The 12,327-nt window shown below is 23.8% G+C and overlaps 1 protein-coding gene across 1 annotated transcript in view; it reads right to left on the bottom strand.

Annotated features, from left to right (window-relative positions):
• LOC145252694 (uncharacterized) overlaps positions 1-12,327 on the bottom strand; it is a 484,652-nt gene that overhangs the window by 98,015 nt on the left and 374,310 nt on the right. The gene's annotated exons all lie outside the window — the stretch shown is intronic.

Genomic DNA, 12,327 nt, shown 5'->3' with positions numbered 1-12,327 from the left:
TAACTTAGACTGTTAAGAAATAGCGAGAGTAAGCTGTTACTATCGCAATGCAGCACTTCCCACTATTACTAAACTACTTACAAGTAGCTCAAACGTAGCTTTGGATGTTAAGCCGATAACTCTCGTCAGACACAACAAAAATATTAACAAACTACTGTACCTCCCCGATAGCATGCGAACACACTTTCTCAAAGAACCGAGACAATCTACCAGGGCTGTCCCAAAAGTAAGGCCTTCTATTTTTTAAATAAAAACTAAAACGTTGAAGATCTACGAAGACGGGAGTGATACCATTAAAACAAGCAACTGCTTGTGCTCCAGAATTTATTTTCTATATAGTCACCACGATTCAAAATGCACCAGCGATTCACGATGCCTCGGTTATAAATGTCCAGAGCGCGCTTTGTCTTTGACATCTTTGTCTCCACTCTTAAATCGATGATCTCATCTCCCATCTGTGCTTATATGAATTACATCGGCTCCGTAAATGTTCAACAAGTGCCGGTGAATGTTGATTTGTTTAATTTTTCCATGTGGAGAAATTCAATAACGCATCCCTCTTTCTGACGTATGTCGATGATAGAGCTTGCTTTTTTTTTAAGTCTTACGCCGTCAATAAATGCAACAGAAAGATTAAACATCAGATCATGTATGCATAAGTTTAACAATGCAATTTGTAATATCCTCTGATCCGTTCGGTCAGAATGAAAAAATAGGAAGGATTAATTTTGGAATACTCATTGTAATATGCGCGCATATACACACATACGATGCTTAGCAAATTTACACAAACTGCCATAAAAAAACTCACCAGACAACAAATAAAACAAAACAACAACAAAACAAAACTCTTCCTTCACCGGAATATATTTGATACTTTGAACTTTTACTTCTAACATTTTAGTTTTAGATTTTCTCACGAGTATTAAATAAGACACACACATGCGTATATATATACATATAAGATACATAATACATGCATACAGACATACACACACATATATAAGAGATATATAAGATATAAGATATGCATAATATATATATATATCATATATATGTAAGATATATATGTATAATATATATAAGATATATATATATATCTTATATATAAGATATATATACTCGTTATAAGATGTATATATATATGAGTTTTATATAATATATATAAGATATATATATAATATGCATGATATATAATATATATAAAATAATATATATAAAATACATATAATGTATATATATAATATATATATAATATAAATATAATATATAATATATATAATATATATAATATAATATATAATATATAATATAAATATAATATATAATATATATATAATATAAATATAATATATAATATATATAATATAAATATAATATATAATATATATAATATAAATATAATATATAATATATATAATATAAATATAATATATAATATATATATATAATATAAATATAATATATAATATATATAATATAAATATAATATATATAATATAAATATAATATATAATATATATATAATATAAATATAATATATATAATATAAATATAATATATAATATATATATGATATAAATATAATATATATAATATATATAATATAAATATAATATATATAATATAAATATAATATATAATATAAATATAATATAAATATAATATAAATATAACATAAATATAATATAAATATAACATAAATATATATATATATATATATATATATATATATATATATATATATATATATATATGCAGGGATAGACTTTGCTATTCCTTTATATTGCCTATTCGTCCGCTAAAAATAATTAAGAAAGATAGATACTGAATGAAGAGAAATTAAGTGAGGAATATTAAATAAGAAAATAATAGAGTAAGAAAGCATTAAAGGAAATGAGCTTGAAAGCATAAATGATTTTAAAAAGAGTAAATTTCGGCCGATGAGGGAGTATGGAAAACATTAAATGGAGAAAATAAACAAGAAAGTTAGTAAAAGAAATGAAAGAAAATATGAATATAAATAAGCAAATAGATAATTGAAAAATAGAAAATATATAGTAAATGAAAAAAACACTATAAAGAAAGAGAGTGCATAAATAAATGCTGAAACGAAGAAACATTTTTAATAAATAACGAAAGAAAATAAAAAGAATGAATGTGAAAAAATAAATGCTGAATGAAAGAATGAAAAATAATGTAAATAAAAAATGAAAGAAGAAGGCATGAAGAAAAAAATGTGAATAAATAAAGAAAATGTGAACAAATAAAGAAAAAATGTGAATACATAATGAAAAAATGTGAATGAATAAAGAAAATGTGAATAATGAAAAAATGTGAATAAATAGTGAAAAAATGTGAATAAATAAAATAATGTGAATAATTAAAGAAAATGTGAATAAATAAAGAAAAAATGTGAATAAATAATGAAAATGTGAATAAATAAAGAAAATGTGAATAAATAATGAAAAAATGTGAATAAATAATGAAAAAATGTGAATAAATAAAGAAAAAATGTGAATACATAATAAAAAAATGTGAATAAATAATGAAAAAATGTGAATAAATAAAATTAATGTGAATAATTAAAGAAAATGTGAATAAATAAAGAAAAAATGTGAATAAATAATGAAAAAATGTGAATAAATAAAGAAAAAATGTGAATAAATAATGAAAAAAATGTGGATAAATAAAAAAATGTGAATAAATAAAGAAAATGTGAATAAATTATGAAAAACTGTGAATAAATAATGAAAAAATGTGAATAAATAAAGAAAATGTGAATAAATAAAGAAAAAATGTGAATAAATCATGAAAAAATGGGAATAAATAAAAAAAATGTGAATAAATAAAGAAAATGTGAATAAATAAAAAAAATGTGAATAAATAAAAAAATGTGAATAAATAAAAAAATGTGAATAAATAAAAAAAATGTGAATAAATAAAGAAAATCTGAATAAATAAAGAAAATGTGAATAAATAAATAAAATGTGAATAAATAATGAAAAAATGTGAGTAAATAAAGCAAAAATGTGAATAAATAAAGAAAAAATGTGAATAAATAATGAAAATATGAATAAATAAAGAAAAAACGTGATTAAATAAAGAAAATGTGAATAAATAAAGAAAATGTGAATAAATAAAGAAAATGTGAATAAATAAAGAGAATGTGAATAAATAAAGAAAATGTGAACAAATTAAAAAAATGTGAATAAATAAAGAAAATGTGAAAAATAAAGAAAAAACGTGATTAAATAAAGAAAATGTGAATAAATAAAAAAAATGTGAATAAATAAAGAAAATGTGAATAAATAAAGAGAATGTGAATAAATAAAGAAAACGTGAACAAATTAAAAAAATGTGAATAAATAAAGAAAATGTGAAAAATAAAGAAAATGTGAATAAATAAAAAAAATGTGAATAAATAAAGAAAAAAATGTGAATAAATAAAGCAAAAATGTGAATAAATAAAGAAAATGTGAATAAATAAAAAAAATGTGAATAAATAAAGAAAATGTGAATAAATAAAGAAAATGTGAATAAATAAAGAAAATGTGAATAAATAAAAAAAATGTGAATAAATAAAGAAAATGTGAATAAATAAAAAAAATGTGAATAAATAAAGAAAATGTGAATAAATAAAAAAAATGTGAATAAATAAAGAAAATGTGAACAAATTAAAAAAATGTGAATAAATAAAGAAAATGTGAATAAATAAAGAAAAAACGTGATTAAATAAAGAAAATGTGAATAAATAAAAAAAATGTGAATAAATAAAGAAAATGTGAATAAATAAAGAGAATGTGAATAAATAAAGAAAACGTGAACAAATTAAAAAAATGTGAATAAATAAAAAAATGTGAATAAATAAAAAAAATGTGAATAAATAAAAAAATGTGAATAAATAAAGAAAAAAATGTGAATAAATAAAGCAAAAATGTGAATAAATAAAGAAAATGTGAATAAATAAAAAAAATGTGAATAAATAAAGAAAATGTGAATAAATAAAGAAAATGTGAATAAATAAAGATAACGTGAACAAATAAAAAAATGTGAATAAATAAAGATAAAAAGTTGTGAACAAATAAAGCAAAAATGTGAATAAAGAAAATGTGAATAAATAAAGCAAAAATGTGAATAAATAAAGAAAATGTGAATAAATAAAGAAAACGTGAACAAATAAAAAAATGTGAATAAATAAAGCAAAAATTTGAATAAATAAAGAAAATGTGAATAAATAAAGAAAATGTGAATAAATAAAGCAAAAATGTGAATAAATAAAGACAAAAAGTGAATAAATAAAGAAAATGTGAATAAATAAAGCAAAAATGTAAATAAATAAAGAAAATGTGAATAAATAAAGCAAAAATGTGAATAAAAAAGAAAATATTAATAAATAAAAAAATGTGAATAAATAAAAAAATGTGAATAAATAAAAAAAATGTGAATCAATAAAGAAAAAAATGTGAATAAATAAAGCAAAAATGTGAATAAATAAAGAAAAAATGTGAATAAATAAAGAAAATGTGAATAAATAAAGAAAATGTGAATAAATAAAGAAAATGTGAATAAATAAAGAAAATGTGAATAAATAAAGAAAATCTGAATAAATAAAGAAAAAATGAGAACAAATAAAGAATAAATGTTAATAAATAACGAAAATTTGAATAAATAAAAAATGTGAATAAATAAAGAAAATGTGAACAAATGAAGAAAAAATGTGAACAACTAAAGAAAAAATGTGAACAAATAAAGCAAAAATGTGAATAAATAAAGAAAAAATGTGAATAAATAAGAAAATGTTAATAAATAAAGAAAATGTGAATAAATAAAAAAAATGTGAACAAATAAAGAAAATGTGAATAAATAAAGAAAATGTGAATAAATAAAAATATGTGAATAAATAAAAAAATGTGAATAAATAAAAAAAATGTGAATAAATAAAGAAAATGTGAATAAATAAAAAATGTGAATAAATAAAAAAAATGTGAACAAATGAAGAAAATGTGAATAAATAAAAAAAATGTGAATAAATAAATAAATGTGAATAAATAAAAAAATGTGAATAAATAAAAAAAATGTGAATAAATAATGAAAAAATGTGAATAAATAAAGAAAATGTGAATAAATAAAGAAAAAATGTGAATAAATAAAGAAAATGTGAATAAATAAAGCAAAAATGTGAACAAATAAAGCAAAAATGTGAATAAATTAAGAAAATGTGAATAAATAAAAAATGTGAATAAATAAAGAAAATGTGAATAAATGTGAACAAATAAAGAAAAATGTGAATGAATAAAGAAAATGTGAATAAATAAAAAATGTGAATAAATAAAGAAAATGTGAATACAGAAAAAAAATGTGAATAAATAATGAAAAAATGTGAATAAATAAAGAAAAAAATGTGAATAAATGAATAAAAAATGTGAATAAATAAAAAAATGTGAATAAATGTGAACAAATAAAGAAAAATGTGAATGAATAAAGAAAATGTGAATAAATAAAAAATGTGAATAAATAAAGAAAATGTGAATAAATAAAAAAATGTGAACAAATAAAGAAAATATGTGAATAAATAAAGAAAAAATGTGAATAAATAAAGAAAAATGTTGATAAATAAAGAAAGAAGGAATATGAAAGAAAGAAATTGTAAAAAAATTATTAAAAACGAAAAAAATATAAATAAATACATCAAAAATGTTAAAAAAGAATATAAATACATAAAAATGTAATAATATGAAAAGAACTGACAATATAAAAATAATAAAATAAAGACAAAATGAGAAAAAATAACATAAGAAAAAGATTTAAAAAGTGAAAGTAAGACCACAGAGGAAGGCAGACATCGGGTAGAGGATATATTAAAGAAAATAAAAAAAGAAGAAATCCAAAAGAAGAGATAAAAAAGAGAAAAAGAAAGAAAAAATCTAAAATCAATAATGAACTAATTCGATTTTGATTCGGAATTAATCTTAGTCTTTCCATAAAGTAATCTTTTTGAGCATGCATTTTCTTCAGTTAACAGATTTGCAATAAGAACATGTCTTACACTGCTTCTGACCTCAAGGTATGCCCAAACGAATTTGACGTCCCAACGCTAATCTAATAATCTAATTAATTAAAGGTTCGGTTGCGCCTTTTCTTTTACCATTTTAATATTAATAACACCATTTTGAATTTTATGGCACTAATTATTACAAGCTTGTAAAATCAATGTCTCACTTTCACATATGTTTCTTGAAAAATCGCGAGTTTTCCGACACGTTCAGATGATTTCCAATTCAAGTTTGCCTGTAGATTTTGTTATAGAGCATTATATTTAACTTAAATGTTATACTAGTATGCAACAACACTCACCAGATAAGAAAGAAGGTAAACTAAGGTAGTTATACGAAGTATTGTTTGTAACACAAACGCGCATCTTGTGGTGTGATGCCAATCAAGGAATTTCCGAAATTTCAGTCACCTCGGAATTATAAGTAATTCCAGGTTAAATCTAGCTAAGAATTATCAGTAATTCCAGGTTAAATCTAGCTAAGAATTATCAGTAATTCCAGGTTAAATCTAGCTAAGAATTATCAGTAATTCCAGGTTAAATCTAGCTAAGAATTATCAGTAATTCCAGGTTAAATCTAGCTAAGAATTATCAGTAATTCCAGGTTAAATCTAGCTAAGAATTATCAGTAATTCCAGGTTAAATCTAGCTAAGAATTATCAGTAATTCCAGGCTAAATCTAGCTAAGAATTATCAGTAATTCCAGGCTAAATCTAGCTAAGAATTATCAGTAATTCCAGGTTAAATCTAGCTAAGAATTATCAGTAATTCTAGGTTAAATCTGGCTAAGAACTATTAGTAATTCTAGGTTAAATCTAGCTAAGAATTATCAGTAATCCCAGGTTAAATCTAGCTAAGAATTATCAGTAATCCCAGGTTAAATCTAGCTAAGAATTATCAGTAATTCTAGGTTAAATCTAGCTAAGAATTATCAGTAATTCTAGGTTAAATCTAGCTAAGAATTATCAGTAATTCTAGGTTAAATCTGGCTAAGAACTATTAGTAATTCTAGGTTAAATCTAGCTAAGAATTATCAGTAATCCCAGGTTAAATCTAGCTAAGAATTATCAGTAATCCCAGGTTAAATCTAGCTAAGAATTATCAGTAATTCTAGGTTAAATCTTGCTAAGAATTATCAGTAATCCCAGGTTAAATCTAGCTAAGAATTATCAGTAATGCCAGGTTAAATCTAGCTAAGAATTATCAGTAATTCCAGGATAAATCTAGCTAAGAATTATCAGTAATTCTAGGTTAAATCTAGCTAAGAATTATCAGTAATTCTAGGTTAAATCTAGCTAAGAATTATCAGTAATGCCAGGTTAAATCTAGCTAAGAATTATCAGTAATTCTAGGTTAAATCTAGCTAAGAACTCGCAAGTATTCCCCCATTGATAGATGAAATACAAAAACAGTGGGTCCGACACTTAAAAAAATCCCAAAAACCTATTTTCTTAGGAAATAATTAATCAAGTAGAATTTGGCAACGGCTCTTTGCACGCAATTGACTGGTTTATAATGTAGATTGTAAAGTGCTAATGAAGCTATGACTATATAAAACGATATAAAGTGACATACTAATAAAGTAATACCATTTATTCGTGGCCCAACAAACAAAAAGGTTCAAGTCTTTTTACATTGAATCATTTGAAAAAGTTAAGATCGAAAGAATTGTTCATTTGGCCAACCAGTTTGCAAAGTTCAGCAAGCGATGCGTGTATGTGAGCATGCGTCCTCGGAAGTGTGTCAGCGAAATGAAGCCTGTGGTTGATAGAGACTGGACATACAGGCGTGTAATTTGTCTGTAAAAAGTCCGGTAATTTTTTTATTACTGTTCTGATTCGTTAATATACGAGCAAATCACCCTTGTGTATGATTATAATTCCGGGTAAGCAACATAGTTAATCATTGCTACATCTTTTTTGTAGTGAAATCGTTAGCAGCTATTCGTCTCATGCGACGGTTTTCAGAACTGTCGTGTGTGAGCTGCTATGATCCGAGGTGTAGTGCACGCCAGGTAGGAATGCGGTTCAAATCGCCTTGAAATGAATGTAAGTACAAATGCAAATAAGAAAGACCAAACCTGTGTTCCTAAATATTTTGTTAAAATCAATGCATGTCTCTTGTTCATTTATAGAATCTACAATCAAGTACATTTTTCTACAATTTGGAAATTCATAAATCAATTCTTGTCATTTGTATACGCTATTAACGTATATTATCTATCACAATTCCCGACAAACTATAATAATTTAAGTACTATCTATCAAAATGACTTACAAACTATAATAATTTAAGTACTATCTATCAAAATGACTTACAAACTATAATAATTTAAGTACTATCTATCAAAATGACTTACAAACTATAATAATTTAAGTACTATCTATCAAAATGACTTACAAACTATAATAATTTAAGTACTATCTATCAAAATGACTTACAAACTATAATAATTTAAGTACTATCTATCAAAATGACTTACAAACTATAATAATTTAAGTACTATCTATCAAAATGACTTACAAACTATAATAATTTAAGTACTATCTATCAAAATGACTTACAAACTATAATAATTTAAGTACTATCTATCAAAATGACTTACAAACTATAATAATTTAAGTACTATCTATCAAAATGACTTACAAACTATAATAATTTAAGTACTATCTATCAAAATGACTTACAAACTATAATAATTTAAGTACTATCTATCAAAATGACTTACAAACTATAATAATTTAAGTACTATCTATCAAAATGACTTACAAACTATAATAATTTAAGTACTATCTATCAAAATGACTTACAAACTATAATAATTTAAGTACTATCTATCAAAATGACTTACAAACTATAATAATTTAAGTACTATCTATCAAAATGACTTACAAACTATAATAATTTAAGTACTATCTATCAAAATGACTTACAAACTATAATAATTTAAGTACTATCTATCAAAATGACTTACAAACTATAATAATTTAAGTACTATCTATCAAAATGACTTACAAACTATAATAATTTAAGTACTATCTATCAAAATGACTTACAAACTATAATAATTTAAGTACTATCTATCAAAATGACTTACAAACTATAATAATTTAAGTACTATCTATCAAAATGACTTACAAACTATAATAATTTAAGTACTATCTATCAAAATGACTTACAAACTATAATAATTTAAGTACTATCTATCAAAATGACTTACAAACTATAATAATTTAAGTACTATCTATCAAAATGACTTACAAACTATAATAATTTAAGTACTATCTATCAAAATGACTTACAAACTATAATAATTTAAGTACTATCTATCAAAATGACTTACAAACTATAATAATTTAAGTACTATCTATCAAAATGACTTACAAACTATAATAATTTAAGTACTATCTATCAAAATGACTTACAAACTATAATAATTTAAGTACTTCAACATTTATATTTTATTATCAGATGCACAGACATTACCTTTTAATTATAAAAAAATATACCGGCGATTTGTCGTGGATAAGCTAGCGCGTTTGGATATTATATCTGGATGTGTGTTTGCAAAGACCCAAATCAGTAGAAAATTATGAAAATTTGATAGTCACCAAAAAGTATGTGGTGAAATCAAGAGTGGATGGTAATAGTTAAAGGCTGTTGGCGTGTCTGTTTGAAAGCAACAAGGATCCTCTAAAGTCCAACATTATAGATGCGGTGACAACGCGATAAATTCAGAGCAACGAAACTAACAGGGCTTTGTTAGAAAATCAGAGATGAATCACATTATAATCCGTCATCATTTGGTTGCCTTTGTCTCTTCATTGAACAAAGCAAGGACGTGTCAAACTCCATACCACACACTAATGGAACGAGGATAACAATGTTATCGTGCGTATATGAAACCGACATTTCTTTGTCTGTTCTGAGTGAAACTTTTCAACAACTCCGAAGCAAACGATTGGGCCTTACTTCAATTTATGCTGGACAAAAACCTACTATTTTTCAGATGTAAGGAATAACTACGTCCTACGAAAGGGACTTCATGCGGATCAGATCATAGTGAAGCAAGATCTATGTCTGTAAAAACATTTGATTTTCAGCAACAGCAGCAGAAAAATCCGATGGTTCCACTTTTTATCAACTAATGTAGAAGTTACGATATATATATATATATATATATATGTATGTATGTATATATATATGTGTATATATGTGTATATATATATATATATATATGTATGTATATATATATGTGTATATATGTATATATATATATATATATATATGTATGTATATATATATGTGTATATATGTATATATATATATATATATATATATGTATATATATATGTCTCGTAACTTCGAAAATAATGAAACCAAAACCAGAAAAATGTTTTCTTTACTTATTTATTGTATTCTTTGTAAATACACAATTTCTATGGTATTTATTTCAAACTACTCCGGACAACGAACGCACTAATTTAGGCATGACCGAAAAATGGAAGAAAAACCGAGTTGTTTTTCAGCTTGTTTTTGTTCTGTTAAAATCCATTATTCTTGAGCAACTTTTTTTACCAGAAAAATTAAAGCCTGAATTTTATATATAAATATATATATATATATATATATATATATATATATATATATATATATATATATAATACCAGTATAATATAAGATTATTTTTCCTATTTTTATAGAATTTTAAATTTCAAAATTTCCCAAATAAAAAAAACACCATTCAACGTTATTTTTTTCTCGATGGATAACACATTTAAATATTTTTAAAGGTTTTTGAATCAATTAATTTTTTATTAAGACTAATTTGCTTATAATTTCTATTTTTTTAATTTTTAATCAGCTAAAACATAGAGAATCCTCAGTGGAAAGTTGTGCCTCCAAATGTTTGCTTGCATACATTGAAATTATTAATTGTTAGTACAGTTGGAAAAACAGGGAACAGAGAGGTAATTCCAAAGGTAAAGAAACTTTTAGAGTAAGAAGTTTTCTGGTATTTGGGGATCTCTATAGTAATGACATAGGGTTTGGACGCAAATTGGGTTTGTCGAGTGTATTTATATTCAGGGGTACAATTCCGTGGAAGCACTTGTGAAACAAGTACAGAGAGGGGGGCAACAAAATAAGCTCTTAAAATTGGAATCTATCACGATAAAAATATCAATATACTAGATAAAAGAATGAAAGAAATAGGACAAATGGATTAAATTGAATCAATTACAATATTTCTTAATCAATCAAAAATTCAAACAAGGAATTAGAAAAGAAAAAATTCTTAACGCATGAATTTTCAAACATAAGCACTGTTCATTGAAGTATTAAGATCATTAGAAAAGGTTATAAAAATATACGCAGATTTTGCAAAAATGAAACTTATTTCAATACAATGACAGATCAAAACAATAATTGACGTTTCTGAATTTTTTAGATGAGGACTGATTATTCGTATCATTTCAATTCATCGGACAAATGTCCTCATCTTGAGTGTGATTTTCACGACGATTCGGTCGATGTAACCTCCGACCTTCTTCAGGTGTATCTTGTCGAACTCGTCGAATGTTTCTGTCAAGCTCGAGAATTTGGACGGAATTTCGAGCTGAACACTTTATTTACTTTAATTATAAACAATAGATAATATATACAAGTAATAAATAAAAGCAATCATATACATATATATATATATATATATACGTTAGTATATAGTAATATTAATTAGTAATAATAGTGTTATTTACAACTAGAATAAAAATAGGTTTTAAGTTCCTAAAATTCGTACTAGAATTGTCCGCAAGTGGTTACAATACTAGTAGCCATATTCTCCTTAAGGATGAAGGTTCAATTCTCAGTGTGAGCGACCGAAAAATACAAATGCGAATTACTTAGGACCTTTATCCAGTCATGGCTGACAGAACAAGAGCACGCTACCCCCGTGAAGTAAATAAAGAGTTCCGCTTGAAATTCTGTCTAAATTTGCGAGTTCGACAGAAACATTCCCGAATTCGGCAAGATACACCTGAAGAAGATCGGAGGTTACACCGACCGAAACGTTGTGAAAATCACACTCAAGATGGGGAAAGTAGTCCGATGAATCCAAATAATACGAATAAATCAACTAATCAGTTAGGTAATTAACTGACGAAATAGTAATCCGTTAAACTAAAGGAAAGATTTGGAATTTGAAGTGTGTACCATTCTTTATATATATATATATATATATATATATATATATATATATATATATATATATATAT

Source organism: Euprymna scolopes, chromosome 29 (genome assembly GCF_053919585.1).
Source record: "Euprymna scolopes isolate OS-2025 chromosome 29, ASM5391958v1, whole genome shotgun sequence".
Classification (NCBI taxonomy): domain Eukaryota; kingdom Metazoa; phylum Mollusca; class Cephalopoda; order Sepiida; family Sepiolidae; genus Euprymna; species Euprymna scolopes.
This window is presented reverse-complemented; position numbering and strand designations above follow the sequence as displayed.